The sequence below is a fragment of the Pongo abelii genome, chromosome 3 (genome assembly GCF_028885655.2).
Source record: "Pongo abelii isolate AG06213 chromosome 3, NHGRI_mPonAbe1-v2.0_pri, whole genome shotgun sequence".
NCBI lineage: Eukaryota > Metazoa > Chordata > Mammalia > Primates > Hominidae > Pongo > Pongo abelii.
In genome coordinates, this window is record NC_071988.2 from 136,092,950 (window position 1) to 136,120,463 (window position 27,514).

Sequence of the window (27,514 nt, forward strand, 5' to 3'; positions counted from 1 at the left end):
AAAGTGTTGGAATTGCAGGTGTGAGCCACCACGCCCTGCCTAGTTCTTTAAATATTTGATAGGATTCACCTGTGAAGCCATCAGATGCTGGGCTTTTATTAGATGGAAGAGTTTTTTATTACCGACTCAACTTTACTTGTTAAAGTTCTGTTCAGATTTTTTATTTCTCCTTGATTCACTGTTGGTAGGCTCTATATATGTATATATTTAACTATTTCTTCCAGGTTATTCAGTTTGTTGGCTTATAATGGTTCATATTAATCTCAGTTTTTGTATTTCTGTGGTATCGGTTGTTATATCTTTTTCCTCATTTCTCATTTTATTAATTTGTTTCTCTCTTTTCTCTTAGTCTAGCTAAGTGTTGATTTTGTTTAAATTTTCAAAAGTCAGATCATGGGTTTGTTTTTTTCTATTGTTTACTTAATTTTTTCTTTTTTGATATAGGCATTTATTGCTATAAATTTTCCTTTTAGGTCTGCGTTTACTTTATCTTGTATATTTTGTTATGTTACTTTTTTTCATTTTCATTTGTCTCAATATATTTTTTATTTCCCATTTGGCTTCTTTTTGACCCATTGGTTATTTAGTAACATACTCTTTAATTTCTATGTATTTGTAAATTACGCAAGATTTCTCCTGTTACTGATTTCTAGTTCATATCATTATGAAAAAAATTTTGATATGATTTCAATCCTCTTAAATTTGATAAGACTTGTTTTGTGCCCTAACATATGGTCTATCCTAGAGAAAGTTCCATGTGCCCTTGAGAAAAATGTGTATTTTTTTTGCTATTGGATGGAATTTTTCGTACATGTCTTCTAGGTCCATTTGATCTAAAGTATATTCAAATCCAAAGTTTCCTTTTTAATTTTCTATCTGAATGATCTGTTCACTGTTGAAAGTGGAATATTGCAGTCCACTGCCATTATTTTATTATATAGTCTATCTCTCCCTTCAGTTCTGTTAATATTTGCTTTAAGTACTTAAGTACTCCAATGTTGGGTGCAAATTTATTACAATTGTTATATCCTTTTAATGAACTGACCCCTTTATCCTCACATAGTAACTCTCTTTGTCTTGTTTTATAGTTTTTGGCTTAATATCTATTTTGTCTGATATAAATACATCTCCCCCCACTCTCTGTTGATTTTCATTTGCATGAAATATCCTTTTTCATTCTTTCACTTTCAGTCTATGTGCATCTTTAAAGGTGAGGTAAGTCTCTTGCAGGCAACTTATAGTAGGGTATTTTAAACAAAATCCATTCAGCCACTCTATGCCTTTTAATTGGACAATTTAATCCATTTAACATTCAAAACTATTATTTTCAGGTAAAGACTTACTACTACCATTTCATGATTTGTTTTCTGGTTGTTTGGAATATAGTTTGTTTTTTTTCTTTCATGCTATCTTCCGTTGTGCTTTGATAGTTTTCTGGTTTGATGGTTTGATGGTTTTTGTCAGTATGCTTTGAATTCTTTCTATTTATATTTTGCACATCTATAGATGTACTATCATGAGGCTTACATAAAGTATCTCAGACTTAGGCTATTTCAAGCTAAACACCATTTGATCATATCTAACAACTCTTTCTTTTTATTTTCCCTTAATTTGATTTTTGATGTCAATATTACATAATTTTATTGTTTGTTTTTCATAATTTATTTTGCCATAGTTTTTAGCAGTTTTATCCTTTAACCAGTATATTAGAATTAAAATTCCTTTACATACCACCATTTCAGACATAGAGTATTTGACTATGAATATATGTTACTTGTATCATTGAGTTTTGTACTTTTGTACATTTTATGTTATTAATTAGTGAAATAATTTTTGTTTTTGTTTTTGTTTTTCAGCTTTGAGAACTATATTTAGTAAATCCTGCAAGGCAAACCAAGTAATGATGAGCTCTCTTAGCTTCTTTTTGTCTGATAAACTTTCTATTCTCCCTCATTTCTGAAGGAAAGCTTTGCCAGGTAAACTATTCTTGGTTTACAGATTTATTTTTCCTTTAGTAATTTGAATTATCATCCCAATTTCCCCTGGCCTGCAGTATTTCTGCTGAGAAATCTGCTGATAACTGCATTGGGAGTCCCTTTATATGGTATGTTCCTTATCTTTTGCTGCTTTCAGAATTATTCTTTGTCTCTCATTTTTGATAGTTTGATTACTATGCCTTGATAAACTCTTCCTTTTGTTTAATTTACTGGAGATGTCTATACTTCTTCTACCTGAATGATGGCATTTTCCCCTACATTTGAGAAGTTTTTAGCTATGATTTTGAAAAATATACTTTCTGGCTCTTTTTCTCTCCCTCTTCTCCTTCAGGTAATTCTATTAAGTGAATGTTAAGTCTCTGGGTGGTGTGCCATAAATTCATAGGCTTTCTGTTTTCTTTTTCATTCCTTTTTTTTTTGCTCCTCTGACTGAATAATTTCAAATGTCTCTGTCAAATTTCAGTCTTGAGCTCAATGACTTTTCCTTCTGCTTGATCAAACCTTCTGTTGAAGCTATTATATTTTTTAGTTCAGTCATTGTGTTCATCTCTAGGATTTCTATTTTTTACTGTTTCAATTTTTTTCAAATGCTTCATTTTATTTGTGACTGATTTCCAAGTTTTATTTACCTTTCCATATATTTTTATATCTTTTAAATTCATTGAACTCCCTAAAAGAACTGTTATTGTCATTTATTTTATAGATCTTAAAACTTCTTGTAATTTATTTTATAGATCTTCATTTCTTTAGAGGCCACCATCTTTTGAAGGTGGCATGATTCCATGATTCTTTATAATCTTTATGTTTTTACATTAGTATATGTGCATTTGAGGAGACATCCACCTCTTTCAGTCCTTACAGACATTTTTGGCAAGGCTATACCTTCACTATTAATTCTAGCCTTTGATTCTAGATGGGCCAACTGATAATGGCATCAGGTAGGCAGAGCTTGCTGTTGGGTTCTCTAGCTTGCTGAGCCACTACCTTTGCTCTGAGGTCAGATGTGGCTGCTAGCTGAGCTTTGCTGTCTCATGAGACCATTGACTACATTCTGCAATTAGAGCTACTGGTTAGACACTGAAATTGCCTCTAATAGTGCCAGAATGCATGACATATTTCTTAGTACAGTGGTACCGCCATTTGAGTTCTTAAATTTGAGCAGGAGGCAGATTAGATCCTAAAGTTAAGCAGAATTGCTGCTTGGTATAATTGAGACCAGCTGCTATGCTCAGTAGAAAGGCATGGTTGAGGTTTGCATTTTTGCCTGGGTAAAGCCTTTGAGTAGTATTTGAAAATGAGCTGAGCTGCTATTTGAAGGCCCAGGTGGCACAAGTCTAGCTCCTGTGCTTTACTGAAAAGTACTGTTTCAGGCCGTGGCATCTTGAGGTGGACTTCAATGCTGAACCAAGCCAGCATTTAAATCCCTGGATGGCACAAGTTTATATTCGGTGCTTTAGTGAAATACTCTGTGGCAGGCATCTCCTTCTCTGGGCCAGAACTTGGGATATGGTATGAGGCTAGGCATGGAAGCTAGTAGTCTAGAAATTCAAGCCAGATTGAACTTTTCACTATATTTCTGCAAGTGACCAGCTTGTCCTTGTGCATGGGCTATGTCACCATATTTCTGATTTGACACCTCTGCTAGCAGTAACATGGAGCTACCAGCAAAATGTGCATGCTAGTCACTGTGAGCAGTGCCTCCTTTCTTTGTTTTTATCTGACCACAGGCAGTTTAGCCAGGCTGTTACCCTCTGTGTTTCCTGTAAGGTGAGATTGAAGTGGGATTCCTGAGAGGCCCCTTGGAATGCTAGGGAAGTTGGATATCTGTTTCCAATTTTCTTTTACCCCTGTCTAAACCCTGGGCACTGGAGAATTTCCTTGTGAGGCACTGTGTCAACTTGAGGGAGTGGGAGGGGCAACAAAGTCGAAGTGAAACTGTTTTTCTTACTCTTCTAATGTGGTTTTTATTCAGTTCTGTGATCCATGTGGGCATCTCAGGCGTATTTCCAAGTTTTGGGGTTTTCACCAAAGAGTTCTTGTCTGTGTATGGTTGTTAGTTGAACTTTCTGTGGTGGAGAGAGAAACATGATGTTTCCTATCCCATCACTTTGCTGATGTTATTTCCCAGGTAATCTCTATTTTTAAATATTTATCTTATAATCTTAATTTAAATTGTTACCATCATTTTACAAATAGAAACACACTTCAAAGTATAATTTTAAAAATAATTTTTCTGAGTGTATTGAGGGTGACATGATTTATTTCTTGGAAATAGATTGGTAAGATACTGGCAGAGCAACAGATAAGGTACAGGCTGATAGGATAGGACCCATATGCACAGTCCATAAAGGAGAATTAGATGATTTCCTCAAGGTTTATGAACACGTACATTCTTATCCCAAAACCTATTGCCACCAGCTTCATTGTTAAGGTGTTGAGATAAAGACAGCATCATCTTCACTCTCTCTACCTTCTATTTCTAGTTGCCCTTAATACTTATTTTATATTTCTTAATTGTTTCTATTATGGAAACATACATAATAATAGGAGAAGTAGCCATAGAAATAGAAAAGCCATGTGATTTGTCTTGGTCACTGAACCCTCATTTTAATGATCCTGCCAGGAGCAGTGTCTCACACCTGTAATCCCGGAACTTTGGGAGGAATTCGAGACCAGCCTGGCCAACATGGTGAAACCCTGTCTCTACTAAAGATACAAAGAAATTAGCTGGGCATGATGGCATGCACCTATAGTTCCAGCTAAGGAGGCTGAGGCATGAGAATTGCTTGAACCTGGGAGTTGGAGGTTGCAATGAGCTGAGATTGCGCCACTGCACTGCAGCCTGGGTGACAAAGGGAGACTCTGTCAAAAAATAAGTTTATAAAAAATAAATAAAAGCTGCTTATTTTGATCACATAGAACTCTGTTTTGTGAGATTGTATGAGAATAATAGGGCTTGCTTTAAACACGTTGAGTTTATATTGCTTTAGCCAATGAATAAAAAAGTAGCAAAAGGGTTTAACAAAACCCTTTTTTATACACATTTACCAGCATAATATAAAATCTCTGTGTATTTTCCATGAAAATTAGATATTTGAGATTATTTATAATAATGTTCATAATAATTATTTAACTTGTTAAACTTATTTTGAATTTTTGTTAAACATAAAAGCCATTTACAAAAATATTGTACAATAACGTGTATGTGTCAGAAAGAAGTGACATATAAACAGAAGAACAGACTTTAGAATATTTGCACTTCTTATTCTTTGTCATCTTGGACTTTTGGGTAATGTACTACAGTTCTTGCATTCTCATTTTTATGTGGTATCTTAGAAAAGTATTAATCTGAGTAGTGTATTTCCATTGCTTTGGACCTAGAGGTGATTAGTCAAATGAAAAAGCCATTAGTTAACTATTGCAAAATTCTTTGGGAAAGGTTAACAATATAATATTGCCATTTCCTTAAATATTTGTTAACCATAAACAGAAATAATCCAACCACCTTACTTCAACTGTGAATGTATCCACAGAATGCTTTCATTGGGAGTTTTGGATGTTCTAAATTTTTCATATACCAAAACTTAGGTCTTTGCATGAAAATCAGGAATCTTTGCAGACCTGCGAATACTGGCTGATTGGCCTGATTTCATCCTCACTGTGAAGTATATATCCATAGCCACGAATTAAGCACTGTGAATATGACAAGCTGAGTTTCTATGGTAATTAAAAAGACCAGCATGACATTGTGTTACTATAATGCATGCTGACACCCAACCCATTAATGTTTCCTTTATTCTTCCCCCGTCCCAGGGTTTCATTCATTTTAAAGCTAACAGAAAAACAACAGATTTTTATAATTAAGTTCATGAGAAACCATGATAAATACAGCATTACACATACTGTTGATGATATTTTGGATTTTGTAAGACACCAGAGATCAAAACATGCCAAACTGGACTTCTTGTCATTGTCTATACAAACAAAACTCACAGGCATCAAAGCCACTATGACCATGCTGCTGATGCAAGGACTGGGTGTGTGCAAGAAAGTTTGTATTTGGAACCATCTCTATCTTACACTTTTCAAAGATAACCTAGGTACTTCCTACTTAAAACTCACATGTCAAGATGTTTTTGTGCTTCTCAAAATCTTCCTGGGCTGAGGCACATGGAGCAAATGTTAATTTGCTCAAGCGTATTGTCCTCTGCCTGTTTGTTACCATTATACTATGACATGGGCACCATGGCTTCTCCTAAAGTCATCGTTTATGCTTTCATCATATCATTCTCCCTTGCAAATGCTATTGTTCCTGAGTATAATAAATCACCGGATTTCCTCATCGCAAGCTTGTTTGCCTTTCTTGCTTGCTTTCTCTGTTATCTAATATTTTAGTAATAATAACAACTACTTTCCATTGAGTAGTTCCTTTGTGTCATGCCTTAATCTAAACACTTTATGTTCATAATGATATTGAAGCAACATTACAAACTTATAAATCCTATTAACAACCCTATATTTTAGATAAAGAAAAGAGGCTCAAAGAGGTTAAGTCACTTACTCCAAGTCACACAGCTAGAGAGAAACAGATCAAGCCGTGAGCTTTGAGGTTCTAACCCAATATGTCTAGTTCCCAAGTGTGTCCTCAAAACCATCAAATTTTCTTCTTCCTATTATATTCAGTTGGTCATAGAACTTTATTGCTATTTTTAAAAATATGAATATCTTCATTTCCATTCTTCCTTTCAACTATTTCAGCTTAAATGATTTTATTTATTTATTTCTGAGACAGAATCTCACTCTGTTGCCTAGGCTGGAGTGCAGTGGTGCTACCATAGCTACCTGCAGCCTCAACCTTCTGGGCTCAACTGACCCTCTCACCTCAGACTTCCAAGTAGCTGGGACTACAGCGTGTGCCACATCTGGCACACATCTGGCTAATTTTTGTACTCTTTTTTGGTAGAGATGGGGTTTTACCATGTTGGCCAGGCTGGTCTCAAACTCCTGACCTCAAGTGATTCTCCTTCGGCCTCACAGAGTGCTAGGATTACAGACGTGAGCCACCATCGTGCCTGGCCACAGCTTAAATGATTTTAAAATCTTGCAGTCATATCCTTAAATACTTGTTGTTGTCCTACAATATGACATTTAAACAGATTAGTTACTGTCACTAAATACTTCCAAAATGATAAATAAAATGTCAGATTAACCATGCAAAGTTTAGTTAGCTTAAGTAATTTTTAGTAAAGTGAGAAACGGCAGAATGGTATACCTTAATTCATGGGAAAAAATTAGCATCATGTTTTTAAATATAATGACAAATGTTTTTAAAATATCTATCTTGTTATTTGCAGCTAGTTTATAATATCTAAATATAGATCTCAAAATAGACATTTTAACTATTCAGTGTAACTGGTTCTCTTTGAAATCTGCTTTTCTGTGCATCATTTCACTCAAAGCAGAGAGCTCATTTTCAGTCAGGTATAATTTTATTACTATGCCCCTTTGGGGGGCACCAAAAAGATAATCAAGATAAATGATGTTTTTATCATTTTTAATATTTTTTTTAATCAAGTTGATATACCATAACCTGTGGGCCATCTACCTATTTTTATAAAGAGAGTTTCATTGGAACGAGAGTTTGGAGTAGGGTAAGTTGAGTAAATACATTCTGCAAGTATAGAATCAGATCTTGTCTTTATTTAAATCTGTAATATTTTGTTCATTACATTTCTAAAAATAATTTAGATTTACAATATTGCACTAAAATATTATTTATCTTGATTCCTGAATGTTTTCCTCCCCCAACTTTACCCACTTAAATTTTGTGCCTGAGTCTCAAAAGTGAGTCTCACTCACTTTATCTTAGTTTTAAGCCTGGTATACATGTGTGAAACTGTCAATGCAATCAAGATGTTAAGCATGTCTGTCACCCCAAAAAGTCTCCTCATGTCCCTTTGTAATCTCTTCCTTCTGCCACTCCCCACTTAGACCTCTCCCAGTAACCAGGTAACCACTAATCTGTTTTCTATCACCATATATTAGTTTGAATTCCCTAGAGCTTTATATAAATGACAATATAGAGTATCCTTTCTCTTTTATCTTCTTTCATCCAGCATAATTATTACCATGTTGTGATGTGTTCACTCTTTTTTAAATGCTAAGTAGTATTATGTCCTTCCACCTGTTGATGGACATTTGGGTTGTTTCCAGTTTTAAAGTATTACAAATAAAGCTGCTTGAACATTCATGTGTAAGTCTTTGTAGGTATATATGCTTTCTTTCTCTTATCTAAATATCTAGGAGTAGAATGCCTGGATCAAATGATAAATGTATGTCTAACTTTTTAAGACATTGCCAAACTATTTTCAAAATAAATGAATCATTTTATGTTCTCAGCAGCAATATGTGAGAATCCTAGGTCCACCACATCCTCATTGACATTTAGTTTGGAGAGGTGTGATGAGGAGATCTGACAGAAAATAAAAGTGAGAGAGGACTTGCAAACTGCCTTTACTTTGAATGTGTTCCCCAATCCACACAAAGATCCACTGGTTAAGTGTAGAAGGCTTATGAGTTCAAGTTGTTTATGTATAACCTCTAACAAATCATTAAGTGACCACTAAGATATGTTGACCAAGGTGCAATCCCTAAAAATCCAGCCTTAAAAATTAAATTAGTAATGAAAAAATAATAAATCAGAGCAGAAACATTAGCAACTGCACATTGTGTGCAAGAAAGACTATAGAATTGGCCGGGTGCTCACGCCTGTAATCCCAGCACATTGGGTGGCCACGGGGGGCGGATCACCTGAGGTCAGGAGTTCAAGAGCAGCCTGGCCAACATGGTGAAACCCCGTCTCTACTAAAACACAAAAATTAGCTAGGTGTGGTGGCACATGCCTGTAATCCCAGCTACTCAGGAGGCGAAGGAAAGAGAATCGCTTGAACCCGGGAGGCGGAGGATGCAGGGAGCCAAGATCGTGCCACTGCACACCAGCCTGGGCGACAGAGTGAAACTCAGTCTCAGAAAAAAAAAAAAAAAAAGAAAAAAGAAGACTATTTAATGTAGCAAAATAGTAAATAAAAATCCCCCCCCAAACACACACACACACACACACACACACACACACACACACACACACACAATCAGCGACAATTCTTTGGGGGAAGAAAGTATTAGTTTTCTTTGCTGTAATTGCTACAGCTTAGTGACTTAAAGCAACATAAATTATCATCTCAGTTTCCATGAGTCAGAAATCTGGGCATAGCTTAACTGATTCCTTTGCTCAGGGTCTCGCAAGGCAAGAGTTAAGCAGTCAGCTGGGGCTGAGGTCTCATCTGAGGCTTAGGTCTTCAGAACTTATATGACTGTTAGCAGAATGTATTTATCCTCTTACAGCCATGGAACTCATGGTGGCTTCCTTCCTTAGGATGAACGAGACAGAAAGAGAGAGACATCTGCTACTAGTCCCTATTTCCTAAATGTCTCTAAAGGGCTTCCCAATAGGTCACACTCACCTAAGATAATCTCACTTTTGATTAACTCTAAGTCAGTTGGGTAGAAACCTTTATTTCATTTGGAAAAATCCATTTACCTTTACTATATAATATAAACTAATTGTGGTAGTGACATCCATCAGGTTCATAGGTTCTGCTCAAACTCAAGGAGATTATTCAGGACATGTACACTAGAAAGTAGGAATTCTGAAGTTCATCTTATAATTCTGTAACAACAAAGGCTTGCTATATTCTCTAAAATGTAAATTTTCAACAAAAAATTATAATACTTGAAATGGAGAAGGGTTACCTGTACACAGGAAAAAAAAAAAACAGCCAATATATATTGTACTGAAAAGAGCCACGATGTTGTATTTAGCAAACAAAAATGTCAAAACAGTGGTCACAAGTGTGTTCAAAAACTAAATGAAATAATGTTTAAAGCATTAAAGATAAGTGTGATTACTTACTCATCAAAGAACAAATTGCTCATCAAATAAAGAATAAAAAAAGAGACAGAAATTATTTTTTCAAAAAATTTTTCTGAGCTTCAAAAGCACAGTAACAGAAATAAAACATATCAGAGAGGCTCCAAGCTACTTTAAACTGGTAGAAGAGAGAATCTGTGCATGATAATAGATCAGTAGAAATTGTCTAATTTGAAGAAACAAAGAAGGAGGAGTAAAGAGTGAAGAAAAATGAGCACAGCCTTAAAGACCTGCGGACATCACTGAGTGAACCCATACATATGTATATAATAGAAGTTCCAGAAGAAGAGGTGATAAAAGAGCAAATATATATATATAGGACTCTTCGCCAAAAACTTCCCAAACTTGATTGAGAACATTTAACTACACATCTAAGGGTCTCAAAAACTCCAAGTAGAACACACTCAGAGATATGTACCCAAATGTATTGTGGTCAAACTGTTGAAAGCCCAAAACAGAAAATGTTAAAAAAGAAAAAACTACACACACAAGAGAAATATGACTTAAAATATACAGGCTAACTACAATAAAATTCAAAGTACTTCAGACCCAGTGGAGGTCAGAGGCCAGAGAATGGCATATTTAAATTATTAAAAGAAAGAAATGCCAATCATAAATTCTATATTCAGCAAAACTACCCTTCATAAATGTAAGTGAAATAAAAACATTCCTAGCAGACCTGCTTTATGATAAATACTAAAGGAAGTCCTTAAGGCTGAACAAAATTATACTAAGTAGTAACTCACATATACCTGAAAAGATAATGTTTGTGGTAAAGGTAATATAAAAAAGTATATATATATATATATATTTACATGTATGTGTGTGTATATATATATATCTTTTTAAACAAATTTAAAAGACAACCATATAAAAATAAATGTTATCAAACTGTATCGTTGCTCTTACAATGTATAAACATATAGTATACATGACAACCATAGCACAACATAGGAAGGAGAAAATAGAGCTGTATCAGAAAAAAACTTCTATATTATTGCACAACTCTATAAACTGTACTTTAGAAATTATTGAATTGTACACGTAGGAGAGTGTATTAGTTCATGTTCATGCTGCTGATAAAGACATACCCAAGACCATGTAATTTATAAAGAAAAAGAGGTTTAGTGGACTCACAGTTCGCTGTGGCTTGGGAGGTCTCACAATCATGGTGGAAGGTGAAAGGCAAGTCTTACACAGCAGCAGACAAGAGAGAATGAGAACCAAGTGAAAGGGGCTCCCCCTTATAAAACCATCAGATCTCATGAGACTTATTCACTACCATGAGAACAGTATGGAAGAAACCACCCCCATAATTCAATTATCTCCCACTGGGTCCCTCCCACAGCAAGTGGGAATTAAGGCAGCTACAATTCAAGATGAGATTTGGGTGGGAACACAGCCAAACCATATCAGATAGGAAATTTTATGATATACAAAGTATATCTCAATAAAGTTGGTATAAAAAAATCAGGGCCAAATTTCTGCCAGGTATCGCTTTACACTTTTGAAAAATTAAATATTTTGTCTAGAGTTCCAGTGACTTCCTTACTGGTCTAAAGAGCACTACAAAAATAATGCATGTAAATTATGCTTTTTCATAACTATTTACACTTAAATTTGTTTCAATGAAATGAAGCCAAAACATAAAATTCCAAAGCAAAGTTAGATCATGAATTGGCAGTGGAAGTCTGTACAGTGATGTCTGAATAGAGAGGAAAAAATAAAGCTGGAAAATGGAATCCAAATAGGGATCCTAAAGCTTCTGATATTGCCCCAGGTATTGTGTACAATATAAGGAGGACTTACAATGTAAGGAAGATTTATAATTCAATTGAAGGCTTGCAGTGGGAGTCAGAATGGCTAGCTCTGTGTTCTGACTGACTTAGAGGAAGTTTTCTCCACAACATTGTGCTAAATATTCTCTTGGGATAGCATGCTATTTATCACTAGAAAAAAAAATTGTTTTGTAGCATGATGTGTTAGAATGTTGTTGCACTCTAAAGATGATGCTTTCTAGTGGGAGTTCAGCAGAAAATATAACGAAATTTGTACAAAATCCCACATAACCAAATCATAAGTTAGAACCATATTTTGGAGTTTTATAAAGTATTAATTCTAAAATATGTTCATGTAACGAGCATAAAACTAAGCTAAGTATAGCAAACAATGTAATCAGGAAATACCTGATTTAGGCTGCATTAGTAAATAGACATGAATATATATCAAAACTACACACAGATTTGCAGGAACTTCCTAATTCCAAATCATGGAAAACCATGTTTCTGAAATTCTTGGGTTGTTATTCATTATGAAAATGATGTGTATTGGAAAATAAGGGTTAGTAATTTTGAGTTACAGTTTTATAATATAAATAATGTATTTCAATATAATTATCTTGAGAGTTACACATTGGTTCAAAGAAATTTAGCACAATGGATTCCTCTGTTTCTGGGAAAAACAAGAATGAATCCATTACAAAGAATATAAAGATGAGAATATTCTATTAGTGTATTATTTGTTATTTGACAATGTCTTATTAATTACATAGCATCTTTTATATCTATAACCTCAGCTTTGAGCTCCTCATTCATTCCTTAATTCATTTACTTAATTCATAATTAACTTTTTAAGGAATGAAACTGGATGACAGATGAGTGAATAGTGTATCAATTCCAGGTTCAGACCTTGGTTTGTTCTTTATTTTTCATTCCTTTCTTCTCACTTCCTACCTCTCTACCTTCCCTTTTTGACTGTTTGGTAGAGAAAAGCATTTGAAACTGATAATAGAAAATAAGACAAAAGGACTATGGGAGTCTTGGCATTGGCAGCCATCTCACAATTTTTCCTTTGCTGTTTTCTTTTATCTTTTTCAGCAAGAGTTAATCTGTACAGAGTCATTGAATCTATATTGGTAAGACAACATGTTGCATGGTTCCGAAAGGATATTCTATATTCCTTACTGCCTGCAGAAAAAGGGGACAATAAACAGCAGAAACAAATACTATTTACACTAGACAAAATGACAACACCACTCACTGGCGGATGCGCTGGACTGCTTACCTAATCCTATACATGCTGTGAGGTTAGCCACCCTCCACAAGGGATCATCTTCTCTCAGCTGTTGGTTAGTGACCCAGGGGTCAGAGGGTGGAGAGGTACCTGGAACGGCATAATTGCGTTGGACTTAGATCATTTTCTCCATATCTGTTTCCCCCTCTACTCTAGGCTGGACCTTATACTGAAAGGTAGTGGTGGTAAGGCATCATCCTAGAAGCAGTCCCTTCTCCTGGCTGATTGTTGTTGACTGATTGCTCATCAGAGCAGCTTTGCATATATTACCTTTACTCTTCTCAGGAACATTTGCATTTGTAGGAGGAGACTCTATTCCAACTTTCCTTATCCGTTGGAGATAGAAATGAGTACAATAATTCAGTAGTTACTGCAAGACTCATGGATCTTATTGGGGCACAGAAACTAATATAGTATGGATATTTGTCCCCTTCAAATCTCATGTTGAAATGTGATTTCCAATATATTAGAGGTGGGACTTGGTAAGAGGTGTTTGGGTCATAGGGGCAGATCCCTCATGAATGGCTTTGTGCCCTACCCAGTATAATGAGTGAGTTATTGCTCTGTTAGTTCACTCAAGAGCAGGAGGCTGGCACCTCCCCCACTCTCTTTTTCCCTCCCTCACCACGTGACATGCCTGCGAGCACACCTGCTCTGCCTTTACCTTCTGCCAAGAGTAAAAGCTTTCTCAGGCCTCAATAGAAACCAAGCAGATACTGGTGCAATGCTTGTATAGCCTGCAGAACCATGAGCCAAATACACCTTTTTTCTTTATAAATTACTCGGTCTCAGGTATTCCTTTACAGCACTGCACAACAGACTAATACAGCAGTTGATAGCCCAAAATGTGGCATTTTGACATGCTGAACTGAAGAAGCTTCAAGCTGTCTCTGGCCTTCCCCTTCCCTTTGATTCTCCCAAAGCCTTTATCTACCTAAGATCAGACCCAACAAAAGAAAAAAATGTTTTTCTTCCTCTCCCTATAATAGCAAAAGTGTAACCACACCTGAACAGAACCTTTCACAAGATAATGTACAAGTTAATTTCTGTTTCCTGATCTATTTATCCTTCCTAGTAATCCACTTGACAGAATTTCTCTTCTCCTGAACCATGCTGTGGGATAGGAAATCACTCAGTGATTTTCCTATGTATACACATTCAATAGATTTGTACACTTTTCTCCTGTTAATCTGCTTCATGTCAGTAATTTTTAATGAACCTTCAGAAGCCCACGGGGAACTTTCAAGTTTCAAGTTTTCTATCTCCACAAAGCTTAACAAAGGCAAGAAAATATAGATATATCTAGAAGTTCCTCTCCTTGTAGGCAAAGAATACCTAAAATCACAAAAAGGAGAGGCAGGCTAACTGTCTAACTTATAATTCAGACCACTCTCCTCTCACAGATAATGTCCGAGTTCAGCTTTCATGATTCTAGATTGCCATCTAGTACTGGATTCAGAAGTAGGAGAACTGATGTTCATTCTAATGTCTTCAAACAATATTACTTTGCTTCCTGTGTGTTCCAGCTCCCAAAAAACTCCACCAAGTTATGCCTCTCAATACCCTCCAATGAAACTGATAGAACTGAAATAATAAATGAATTAATTAAAGTAGCAGGAAAAACGTTAACACACAAAATCAATGGTCTACAAGTACATGAACAATAATGAGATGATGTTAAAAAAAACACTTGTAATTGCTACAAAATAAAAGATAAAATATTTATGAATAAATATAACAAATATGCAAAGCCTACATTGAAGAAAACTTTAAAACACTCATGAAATACAGAAAAGTAAGCCTCACTAAATTGGAAGACATCAGTTGCAATACAACATTACAAAAGCATCATGCATAATTATCTCCTTTAGATAATTTATAAACTTAATATGATGTCAGTAAAAATATAACCTTTTTTCCCCTGGAGGTAGAAAAGTTGATTCTAAAGTTCTTATGAAATAAAAAAGATAAAATCATAAAACAGAAGATCAATTGCAGGTGACTAGTTTAACAGTTACTTAAAATACTACAAAGCTCCCATACTTAAACAGTATGTTACTGGTAAGTTAATAAAGAGAAGGCTAATGAAAGGGAATAGTAAAATCAGAAATAGACCATGTTCATATAAAAATTTAGTATATATTAAACTGGCAAAATGATGGAATTTTAATAAAAGATGTTGGAACAAATGATAATCAGTGGAAAAAACCACAAAATGTAAAGCATACTTCACAAAATCCAAATAATAAACTCAAAATAAAAAATCAATTATTCTGTAGATTACCTGTTTACTCTGTTTATTGTTTCTTTTTCTGTGCAGAAGCTCTTTAGTTTAATTTGGTCCCACTTGTCAATTTTTTGTTTTTATTGCAATTGCTTTTGAAGACTTAGTCATAAATTCTTTCCCAAGACTGGTATCCAGAAAGAATGGTGTTTCCTAGGTTTTCTTCTAGGATTCTTATGGTTTGAGGTCTTACATTTAAATATTTACTACATCTTGAGTTAATTTTTATATATGATGATAAGTAGTGGTCCAGTTTTATTCTTCTGTATATGTCTAACCAGCCATCCTAACACCATTTATTGAATAGAGAGTCCTTCTCCCATCACTTATTTTTGTTGACTTTGTTGAAGATGAAATGGTTGTAGGTGTGTGGCTTTATTTATGGGTTCTCTATTCTGTTCCACTGGTTGATGTGTCGGTTTTTGTAGCAGTATCACGCTGTTTTGGTTACTGTAGCCTTATAATACAGTTTAAAGTCTGGTAATGTGGTATCTCCAGCTTTGCTCTTTTTCCTTAGGATTGCTTTGGTAATTGGGGTCTATTTTGGTTCCATATGAATTTTAGAATAGTTTTTTTTAGTTCGGTGAAAAATGACACTTGTAGTTTAATAAGAATTTCATTGAGTCTGTAGATTGCGTTGGGCAGTATGGCCATTTCAACAATATTGATTATTCTGATCCCTGAGCTTGAAATATTTCTCCTTTTATTTATGTCACCTATGATTTATTTTAGCAGTGTTTTGTAGCTCTCCTTGTAGATATCTTTTACCTCCTTGGCTAGATGTATTCCAAGTATTTTATTTTTTATACAGTCAACCTACAGAATGGGAGAGAATATTTACAAACTACATAGCCAGAAAAGGTCTAATATTCAGAATCTATAAGAAACTTAAACAATTCATTATGCAAAAAACAAATAACTTCATTTAAAAGTAGGCAAAAAAATAAACAGACACTTCTCAAAAGAAATCATACAAGCAGCCAACAAGCATATGAAAAAAGGCTCCACATCACTAATCATAAGAAAAATGCAAAGCAAAACTACCGTGAGATGCCCTCTCACACCTGTCAGAATGGCTACTACCAAAAAGTCAAAAAACAACAGATGCTGGTGAAGCTGCAGAGAAAAGGGAATGCTTATAACTGCTGGTGGGAATGTACCTTAGTTCAGTCACTGTGGAAAGCAGTTTGAAGATTTCTCAAAGAACTTGAAATAGAACTACCATTCAAGACAGCAATCCTGCTGTTGGCTGTATACTGAAATGAAAGTAAATCATTTCACCAAAAAGACACACACAGTAACATGTTCATTGCATCACTACTTATAATAACAAAGACATGGAATGCAATCAAGATAGGCACCCAGCAGTGGTGGACTGGATAAAGAACATGTGGTACAGTCCAGGAGCGGTGGCTCACGCCTGTAATCCCAGCACTTTGGAGGCCGAGGCAGGTGGATCACGAGATCAGGAGATCGAGACCATCCTGGCTAACATGGTGAAACCCCGTCTCTACTAAAAATACAAAAAATTAGCTGGGCATGGTGGCGGGCGCCTGTAGTCCCAGCTACTAGAGAGGCTGAGGCAGGAGAATGGCATGAACCTGGGAGGCAGAGCTTGCAGTGAGCTGAGATGGCACCACTGCACTCAAGCCTGGGCGACAGAGCGAGACTCTGTCTCAAAAAAAAAAAAAAAAGAAAAAGAAAGAAAAAGAAAAAGAGCATGTGGTACATATACAGCATGGAATACTATGCAGCCATTAAAAAAATTAAAATAATATCTTTACAGCAGCATGGATGCAGCTGGAGGCCATTATCCAGAACAAACTAACATGTGAACAGAAAACCACTTATAAGTGAAGCATTCAGACAGCTAAACATTTACTACTCAGGAACATAAAGATGATAATAATGGACACTAGAGATTACTAGAGTGAAGAAGTACGTGGGGCGGGGTTTGAAAAGCTAACTATTGGGTACTATGCTTAGTACCTTGGTGACAGTATCAATTTTATCCCTAACCCCAGCATCATGCAATATACCCAGGTAACAAACCTGTACATGAGCCCCCTGAATATAAAATAAATTAAAAAAAAGTAAATAAAATAAATACAAAACTAAGTGCAAAAAAAGAAAATCATAGAAGTACTAGAAGGAAACGTATAAATTCCTTTATATTCTCAAGATGGGAACATCTTTCTAACTATTGTTCAAAATCAGAAACAAAAAAGAAATACAAGTTCAACTACTTTAAAAAATTTCTACATGCCAGAAAACAACTCAGCAACAAAAACAAACTCAAAAGATAAATGATAAACTGGGAGGAAATACAGGCAAAAAGTATCATAAAAGGGCTAATATTGTTAATAAATAGACAACTTTTAAAAACTGGTGCTAAAAAGACTAAATAAAAACCCACTAGAAAAATGATTAAAGGACTCAGTTTACAGAAATGAAAAAGCCTAGCATATGTGTAATCTGATTTCCTAAAGACAGAACCTAAATGTATATGAAACAAAAATGGCAAAATATTTTCTGAACTTAAAACAAATTGTTAGTTCATAGATCAAAGAAACACAACAAAGTCCAAACAGGATAAATACAAAGAAAACCACACCAAAACCCATCATGCAAATTTCTGAAAATTAGTGATAAGGAGAAAATCTAAAAGCAACCAGGAGGTGGGGGTGGAGGAGGGCGCACATCACAGATTCATATTTTGATGTCTTAACCCCAGTACCTCAGAATGTGACTATATTTAGAGATAAGGCTTTTAAATAGGTAATTAAGGGTAACTGAGGTCACGTAAGTGCACCCTAATTCAATCTGATTGCTGTCCTTATCAAAAGGGGAAATTTGGAAGCATAGAGAGCTATCATGGGAATACACATGCAGAGAAAAGGCTGGTGACAAGATGGCCAGCCATCTGCAAGTCCAGGAGAGAGCCCTTCAAAGAAATTACTTGCTGATACCTTAATATTGGAATTCTATTCTACAGAACTGTGAGAAAATAAATTTCTGTTGTTTGAGCCATCCAGTCTGAGGTATTTTGTTATGGTAGCTGTAGCAAACTAATGTACACATTAAGAACAGAGAAATAAAGAGTGACCCCAGAATGAGCTTTTTGTATCTATAATGTATAGAAAGGGATAATTCCAGGGCTGTGTTGCTATTAATAGCATAGGGCATTAGGAGAGTACAGAAGGAAATGGATATAAATTATTAGTGGACTTTTCATGCCATATAGAAGAATATCGATAGTAACCTTGTAGCTATAACTTACCCAGCATTTTTTAACATTTGATCCTAAGAATTAGTTCTATAGAATGTTAATAAGTTTTCTTTGGAAAATAAGAGGGGCTTTAGAAAATTTTGTAATTTGCTATAAACCAAATAATTTTCTTGATTCAGGAAAATGCATCTACCAAACAGCATAAGGTAATACGTGATGGCTTTTTCTAAATACTTTAAAAACAAAAATTTAATTCATTTATTTGGACCCTGATAAATGTTCACTGATTATATCTGAAAGCTGAAGAAAGGAAATGTATTTTTCCCCTAAGCATGTTTGTATGATGTTGATCTTAAAGATACTATGATCTCAAATTAAATATTTGAAATATCTTTTGTAACTCTTGATTGACTGTCTAAATCTTTGCTTAATTGAGATCATGGGTACAAAATATCAGCAAGACAAGACAGCATTTCTGATTTAATTAGATTTTCCTATTTGATTTAATTGGTTTTCAACTACATTTGAGAACAAGAGAAGACAAGTTCCAAGAAGATTTTGTACTTCCAGTCTGGCCTTTTAAGACATATCAAGGCTTTTCTGGTAAGTATTTTACTGATTATCTCATAAAATCATTTCATGACAAATTCACAGTACAGTGGTTTTATGGTAAATGGAGATAACAGAATGCACATAAAAATTTCTTCTAAAATCAAATCCAACTGCCTGCTATTTAGTATCCACTATACCTTCATTATGATTAGGAAGAGTCAGCTGTATTTCTATTTTCTTAAATTATTATTTGATGAAGTATTTTTTTAAAAAACCTGTTAATTCTAAATTCCATGGATTTTGCTTTAGTTGTAGTTGTTTGCCAATTCCTTTGAGTTCAACATGCTCCAAGTTCACTCTGGTTTTAATGAATCAGAAGACTCCCACCTGGCACAGACTATCATTTGTTTGTTTAAAGTGACTTTCATTATCTTGGGAAAGAATATTGTACAGATGACATAGTTATTCTAGGTTTCCACGCTACTAGTTGTTAAAGGAAAAAAAAAAACTCAGACTGGCATATTTACTTTTTGAAGCCGAGAAAATGTAAACAGTTTTATGAGATTTAGTTTCATAAGAGTTGCACTCACCATCTCAATTATCTAAATATGAATAAAAGTGAATTCCTTCAAGACTGGTACAAAGCCAATGCTTGATTTAATAAACAGACATATGAACAGAATTCTTTATAAGGAAACTAAATAGCTGAGAGAGGAGAAGGACAGAGCTGACATAAACCAAAAAGGTCTCCATAAAATTACAGAACATTAGAACTTTCAGTTCTCATAGAAACAATCTTCAGATAAATGGATCAAAAACTAAAGAGTGTTAGTGATTTTCCAAAGATGGTACAAGTAGGAGATTCTGTGGGATTGTCTTTGAGTGTGAATAATTAGTGTGCCAAATAAACACCATTACAAAAATGGTTCCATTTGAAGTATATCTCAGGAGTTTGAGCTGAAAACTTTGCATTAACATTTCCTATCACTTGTTCCTCAAGACTAAGTGTGGTAAATCTCTACTAATGCCAATATCTGGCTTAACAAGACCATTTATTTATAAACTGTCACCCTAGCCAAAAACTTGTTCTCTCTATGCAACAGCTGCCTTTTGAACAATTTCCTTCTGGTCACCGTTAGGATTTTTCATTTCATTTCATTTCATTTCTGTTCTTCTCCAGGCTCCCCAACATGCTGCTGCTAAATTTCCGTAACCCTCCTTCCTCATTTGTAAAATGGGAAACAAAATCATAGAACTTTTATCCACATAGCTGTTATTAAAGCAAATTATGATCTTGTAAGCAAAGCATTTGTCATGTTATCTGAAACATAGTAAGTTTTCAGTGTGTTTGTTCTTAATTCTAAGGAGTGATAATATTTTAAAAAGCAAGTTAATTCTGTTAAGAGTCTCTCATTTAAAGTTTTTTTCCATTTTTGCATTTGAGGGAAGTAAGAAATAATAGGTGATCAAGCATGCAGAATCTTGTCATTTTGCTTTGTTATAACAGCATATTCCAGTCATAGACTGTCATATCTCTCTATTTAATTGGACATGTATCATAGGACAGAAGAGAGAGGAAAAATAACATTTTTGTGAATATTGTTCTTTTAGTGGCATTGCAGCATATAAAACATTAGAGTTACATATCTTATTTCAAATGTAAATATTTCTTGTCTACTACTTTCTGTTTGTTCTTTACTCTGGAAACACTATTAATGCATGTGTAAAAATCTAGTTACCATGGTGATTAGTCTGGTTTTGCGCTTAGTTGTTACCTTTTTTCTTTTCTTTATAAATTTATCTCATAACATTTTTCTAAATTTCAAATTACAATTGTTTGGTAAAATAATTACTCTAAATAATAAAATAAAAATTTATATAATTTCAGGGCAAAATTATTTAGAGCTTTAAGAATTAATAACATTATTATAAATGACTCTCATCCTCTTGATTTTATCTAATGTACTTGATTTTTGAAAAGATGAGATCAATATTCAAGGTTGTGTTTATTAATCTTTAATTGTAGTATAAATTCTGGCACTAGGTTAGGTCAATTCTGGAATAGTCATTGTGGCCTTTTCATTTGGTTATCATTTGTTTAAAAACAAATTATAGGCTGGGCACAGTGGCTCACACTTGTAATTCCAGCACTTTGGGAGGCCAAGGTGGGAGGATTCCCTGAGGCAAGGAGTTCAAGACCTGCCTGGGCAACAAAGTGAGACTCTGTCTCTACAGAACAATTTTTAAAATGCTTTTTAAAAAGAAATGATCAAGCACAATAAGAGGCTATCCCATACATTCCTTCCCTTCACTAGGAAATTCTCACCACCAGCAATGCCTGATGTACAGCTGAGTCCAACTAGCTTCACAAGTAGCATGTGACCACAGTCCAACTATAACAATGCAATGAATGATCAGTGACCAATCAGAACTTCTGTGAGAATTTGAAATATGGCTTTCGAAGAATGTAGATTCACAAGTCATGCAAATTTTTGTCAGGAATGACAGTTCTTTTTGTAGCAAGAAGTAGGAGACTTACCAAGAAAACAGTGAGAAATAATTTGACTCTAGAGAGATGGAAAAAGTAGTTGCTCTGATGGCTCCACAATTCATGACTTCAACAAGGCTCAATTGTGCTTTTCCCTCATATCCCTTCAAAACATTTCCTCTTTATTTGAATGGATTCCTGTTCCTTGTCACCAAAGAAACATCAATACTAATACTCTTGGCGATGCATTTACAAGGAGATCTAATGAAGCCCATGTATGCAGGATCATTTTAAAAAGACACTGTAGTTCTATATTGTTGGCACATAGATCCAATTTAAGTTCAGTGGATCAAATTACACTGTTTAATTGCTTGAAAATCAGCAGAATTTGGTGGTACTTTCTTAGAGATTAACTCTTGGAGTTGAGTAGTATCCTCAAGACTTGTCAAAATATTACCAATAAGGTATTAAGATACTTTCATAAGATAACAAGGCGGCTCTAATGATAATTTCCCATTCGCAGTTGGCTTACATATTAAATACCAAAAGATAATTCTGAACTCATGCACTTCTATTGCTCACGCAGTCTTTTAAACTGAAAGCAATGTCCAATTAAGGACATAAACGTTTAATAAAAGTTGAGATACATGTTTTTAATACTGAATTTAATAAAAATATGTCACATCTTTCATTACATAAAGATCCTCATTGCCTACAGAGTAAAATCTAGAGGTAACATAAATGCAGGCACAGGTAACATAAGTGGCATAAGTGAAATAAATGCGGTCTGGCATAAGTAACAAAAGTACAGCTTCAGCATACTTTTTAGACTCAGCATCCCAACGCTGGCCACCCTCTAAGTTACAATCATGCAGAATCACTTGCTACTTGCACAAAACACCACGATTTGGACATTCTAATGCTATCAAAATAACATCCAAGCCAATCTCAATTCCTACTTTCTCAATCTCAAGTATGGAGCTTCACGGGGGACAGCATTTGGAAGTAAATTGCTGTATAAGGATATCAAAGATTTGGGGAAATATGACAGCTGGTATTTGTTGTTTGGAAAAATGATCCAGCTATAGAGCAGGCTTATTTGGGACCTTAAAGTGAGTAAACAGGGATCACATCATGGCCAGAGATAAATATTTTCTTTTTCTTTTTCAGGAGCCCTGGAGGCAAGGAGAAGGAATTGTTCTTGCTAGCAACTGAGCAACTGGTTACGTTCACCACAAAAAACATAAAAAAAAAAAAAAATTTATTTAACATTTTTTCTTACACAAGCCTGCCAGAGCCAGAGAAATCTCAAACAGAGATTAAGTGTAAAAAGACTTTTGGCATCTGTATTGTTAGTTCCTGGAATGGGTATGTGGCATAAAATTGGAAATCTCAGAGTCTATAGCTTTTTATTTTATTTTTGGTGTTTATATGTGGGTTTCTTTTTCTTTTTCTCTTTTTCCTTTCCTCTATTTTCTTTGTTGAGTCTAAGAAAATTATTTGATTCTTTGTTGAAAGTCAAGTCAGGCTACAGTCTGAAATAAGGAGAGAACAAGGACTTTATGATGTCTCAAGAAAAAGTATCTTAAAGAAAAGGATAGGTTATGTTCGACTAATATAAGACAAAATTTATTGCTTCAAATTTAGCCTCTAACATGTGGATTTGAGAAATGCCAACAACAGCAGCACAATAGCACTAGCTACCATGAGATTTGTGAGAAAAACACATGAGAGAAGTTATATGGATTCCTACTGGGATACTGGAGGCAGAGATTATGAAGGTTTCACAGCAAAAGCAGAGGACTAAACAAACAGCAAACAAACAAACAAAAAACCCTTGAATTCTAGAGAGCACAGTGAAAAGTATGTGACAGTAAAATTAATTGTTCAACAAAATTTTCCCCACAAAACCATTTAAATTATGAACTCTGGACAACTGGTATGCACAGATTATACTCTGGACAATGTTAAAACAAGATTTTCTTTTTATCTTTTCTCTGTCCTTCCATTTTCCCAGAAAACATCATGTATCTGATCTGATCTCTGATGTGTATATGATATTAGGATACGTCAGTCCAATGAGACTAAATCCTAGGATTTTATTTTATTTCATTTTGAACTCAGGCAGAGCATATATCTTTCTGCTGGAATTGCCACTCTGGAGAATTATGTAAACTTCAAGTTGTTGGGGACCACTATTTTGAAAGGCTTGTCTGTGAATGAAGTCTGCAGAGAAGAATGCAGAGCCCAAGAGAAGGCAAAAGGAGAGAGAGAAAGAGGCTTGATGATATCGTTTGGGCCCCTAGAGCCACAAGCATTATAAGTTGCTTTGCTACACAGGACAGTACAGTACATACTTTGCTATAAAAAAGTCAGTGTTGAAGTCCTGTCTGATACCATCATCTTGTTTGGAATCATTTTTTATAAGAACTTGCATTTTTCTTATGAATTTCTTGGGTAGAGGACTAGTTTTGTGATAGTCTTGTAGTTCAAGTGATTCTCCTGCCTCAGCCTCCCGATAGCTGGGATTACAGGTGCATGCCACCATGCCTGGCTAATTTTTGTATATTTAGTAGAGATGGGGTTTCACCATGTCGGCCAGCCTCGTCTCGAACTCCTGACCTAGAGTGATCCTCCTGCCTTGGCCTACCAAAGTTCTGGGATTACAGGCATGAGCCACTGCGCCCAGCCTAGTCTGTGTTAACCATTTCAAATATTGAAAAATGAGACTACTTAAGGCTTGGGATTGAATCAATCCAACCTTGAAAATGTTACAGTGCTGGCTATTGACTCTAGTTAGGTTGTCTGAGAAAAATACTAAAATTCTACCAAGCCCCCTAGTTAAATCCATTTGCAGAGAATGAGAAAACTTGGAAGTGGAATACTTTTAAAGTTTAATTTCTTTTTATTAAAATCTGCAAAAGGAATTAATTTTAAATTTAATTTTTCTGTGAAACCTTAGTAAGAAGGAGAGTTACAAATTGGAGGCATTTTTCTTAACTGACATTATTGTTGAGCTAAGCCACGAAGTGGTACTAATTGAAAAACCTCTCCTAATGAACATGATTGAAAAGTGTGGATAGGCATACTTTGTAATTCATAATAAATTAGGGAGTGATATTTTAATCTAGTATATGCTGAAACCTTGGAGATAGCCTAATTAATGTCTGTTCTGATGCATTTTTTTTTGGCATAGACTAAATTGTCTGCCTCTCTTTACCCAGGAAGGTACAAAGTAATCAGTTGTATGCATTGACAACTAGATGTAAGATGAAAAGAACAGAATTATCTTGATACACTTCAGGATGTCATATTCCAAAAACCGATCCTCACAAAAGCCTCAGAAAAGCCCCACGAAATGGGTAATTTTATTATCCTAAGCTTATGCATGAGGAAAGAGCATAGAAAGCCTAAATAATTTGTCCAAACACACCCAGCTAGGATTTGAACATAAGAGGTAGAGCTGAGGTTTGGGAACATAGGTAATCTGGTCTCCAAATTGCTTGTTCCTCTACAGGAAAAGGAGGTATTAATATGATGGAGTAGAGTGTAAAGCATTCATTTGAGCATTCGTGGTATATTTTACCATGAAGTAGGATACTGTGTCTTAGTTGTCTCTGATACACTGTAGCTGTGTCAGGAAATGGACACAGGGTCTGTCTCTCACTTGGAGATATCTGGGTTTCACACAGCCTCTCATGTATTTTCTCTCCCTCTCTCTTGGAGCTGAGTAATATTCTCAAGACTTTTGCTCTCTCTCTCTCTCTCTCTCATGTATTTTCTCTCCCTCTCTCATGTATTTTCTCTCCCTTTCTCTTGCAGCTGAGTAATATTCTCAAGACTTTCTCTCTCTCTCTCTCTCTCTGTCCACACCATCCATCTTTTTATTTCTTTTTTTTTTGCCACTGAGACACATATGGACATGCTTGTCTCATCCCAATATTAATATTTAAGAGCAAGGCAGGATCCCTTGCAAGCTTTAAGCTTAGAACCTGTGTAGACTCTGTGTATCAAGCCTTTACCAGCAATCTGCACTAATACCTGTTCAGATATGAATCAAAAGGTTATTTGATCTCCGTTTTGCTTGTGTTCTTTGTGTATAATCATTTGGAAACCAGGTGGTATGTCGTGAGTGATTTGGCAAAGCATGAATTAGGCACTCTATATTGTTTGGAGTTAATACTGTTACAGGTAGTTAGATAGTTAGGCATGAGCAGGGAAGGAGAGGGCTCTCCCCCACCCACTAGGAATGTCAGGTGATGGTTTGGCAGTTATCACATTTCCTCTCTAAAAGCGTTAAATTGGCAGCCAGCACCAGGGAGAGGCCATTTCCTGGTGGTCCACACCTGTTGCACTAAAGTGTTACATGAATCCAGACACCAGGGAGAAGTAACTTCCCAGGCATGTGCATTAAGATACAAAAACGGCAGAGTATGACCTTCTGGGGACACACCACTGGAAAAGGGAAGAAGGCCTCAGATGGGCATGTGTACAACTTCTGAAACACACTGCGCGTGCACCTCCCAAGGGTAAGAAGGGCACTGCGCAGGCGAGCAGCCCATCCTAAGTGGAAATTCTCTGGAAGGGGGCCAGCGTATAAAGTCCTAGGATCAAGGTTAAACACCGCACTTGTCCAAAACAGTACTATTCACTGGCAAATACTCAGAATATATTTTTTGATTCGGTTAGAAGTGGTCTGGGTGGTTGAATGAAATTTGTTTCTATTTCTACCCTCATCTCCAACAAATTCAGATGACTGTATATTAAATTTTATCTTATTAAACTTCAAATATTTTCCTGATTTGAAAGTAATTTTTGTCATCTCGTCATTTGAAGTCAAATATAATTCATGATTAACTGAACAAGTTTGAATTTGAATACTTTCCAGTCCCTTCTTTGGAGCACTTTTGAATGCAACCCTCTTGATCACTGCAGCTGCAATTGTAAATATATACTGAGCTACCAGAATCACAGATAGCACAAACTCTTTATTTTTTAAGAAACTTAAAATTCATTATAATTTGCAGGTAAAATAATAGACTTAAGAGTAGAAATAAAGATAGTAAGCCATTTCTATTAGATTTTAGAATAGAAATTAGAGTATGGTCTATTTATGTCAAATAGATTATGTTGTTTATTGATTCATTACTGTTAACTAATTCTCCCCAAATATGCAAAAAAAAAATTATCTTTAGAAATTTCTTGAAATAATTAAGGTGTATTCATTACGAATGAACGCTCTTGCTATAACATTACCATTAAATTTTTACCAATGAAAAGGATTTATTGCAATGACATGTTTTCTCATAAGTAATATTAGTAGGGGCCAAGATAACAGAGGAAGTGGGGACATGCATTCCAGTGTATAACAGAAGAGATTAAATGTTTAAAATATAGTTCTGTAGTAATGAAATAGAGTAATAAAAAATAAAATGTATTGGAAAATATGGGTGGATTACCAGAGAAAGTGTGAAATATTCATAAGTATTGAACAGGAAATAATATATGGGTAGTAAGTAAGGAGAAGATGTAAAGAGGTTTGGACTGGCATGGACGTGTAGGTTTGGTTTTACGTTAGTGCAGAACAGCATTAAAAGAACATTTTATCCCCGTCAGCTACTTGAAACAGACTTCTATCTGCTGCAGTCCAGCCAATCCCTAATTTATTTTCCTGGTGTAATGGGAAGTTGGCTTCCTGCTTATATAGTCTAGCCTCCACTATGCTCAGGGCCACCTGAACTCCACCTACAGGTACAGCAATAACCCAAATATCTGGTGATTTTGATTAAGGCGCATACAAAATACGAATATCCTGGATTCATTGTTTGACAGTTTAACATCAAATTGGCTTTATTGCTTTGTTGCTAGGACTCGGCTCATCTTGGAACCTAGTTCTGTTCAATAG

The 27,514-nt window shown here is 35.2% G+C and overlaps 1 long non-coding RNA gene across 1 annotated transcript in view; it reads right to left on the reverse strand.

Moving 5' to 3' along the window:
• Positions 1 to 27,514, reverse strand: part of LOC134761356 (uncharacterized) — an 85,675-nt gene that overhangs the window by 19,796 nt on the left and 38,365 nt on the right. Inside the window, exon 3 of the long non-coding RNA XR_010139881.1 lies at positions 13,048 to 13,146. This is a non-coding gene — a long non-coding RNA (uncharacterized LOC134761356). The remainder of the gene's footprint in view (positions 1 to 13,047; positions 13,147 to 27,514) is intronic.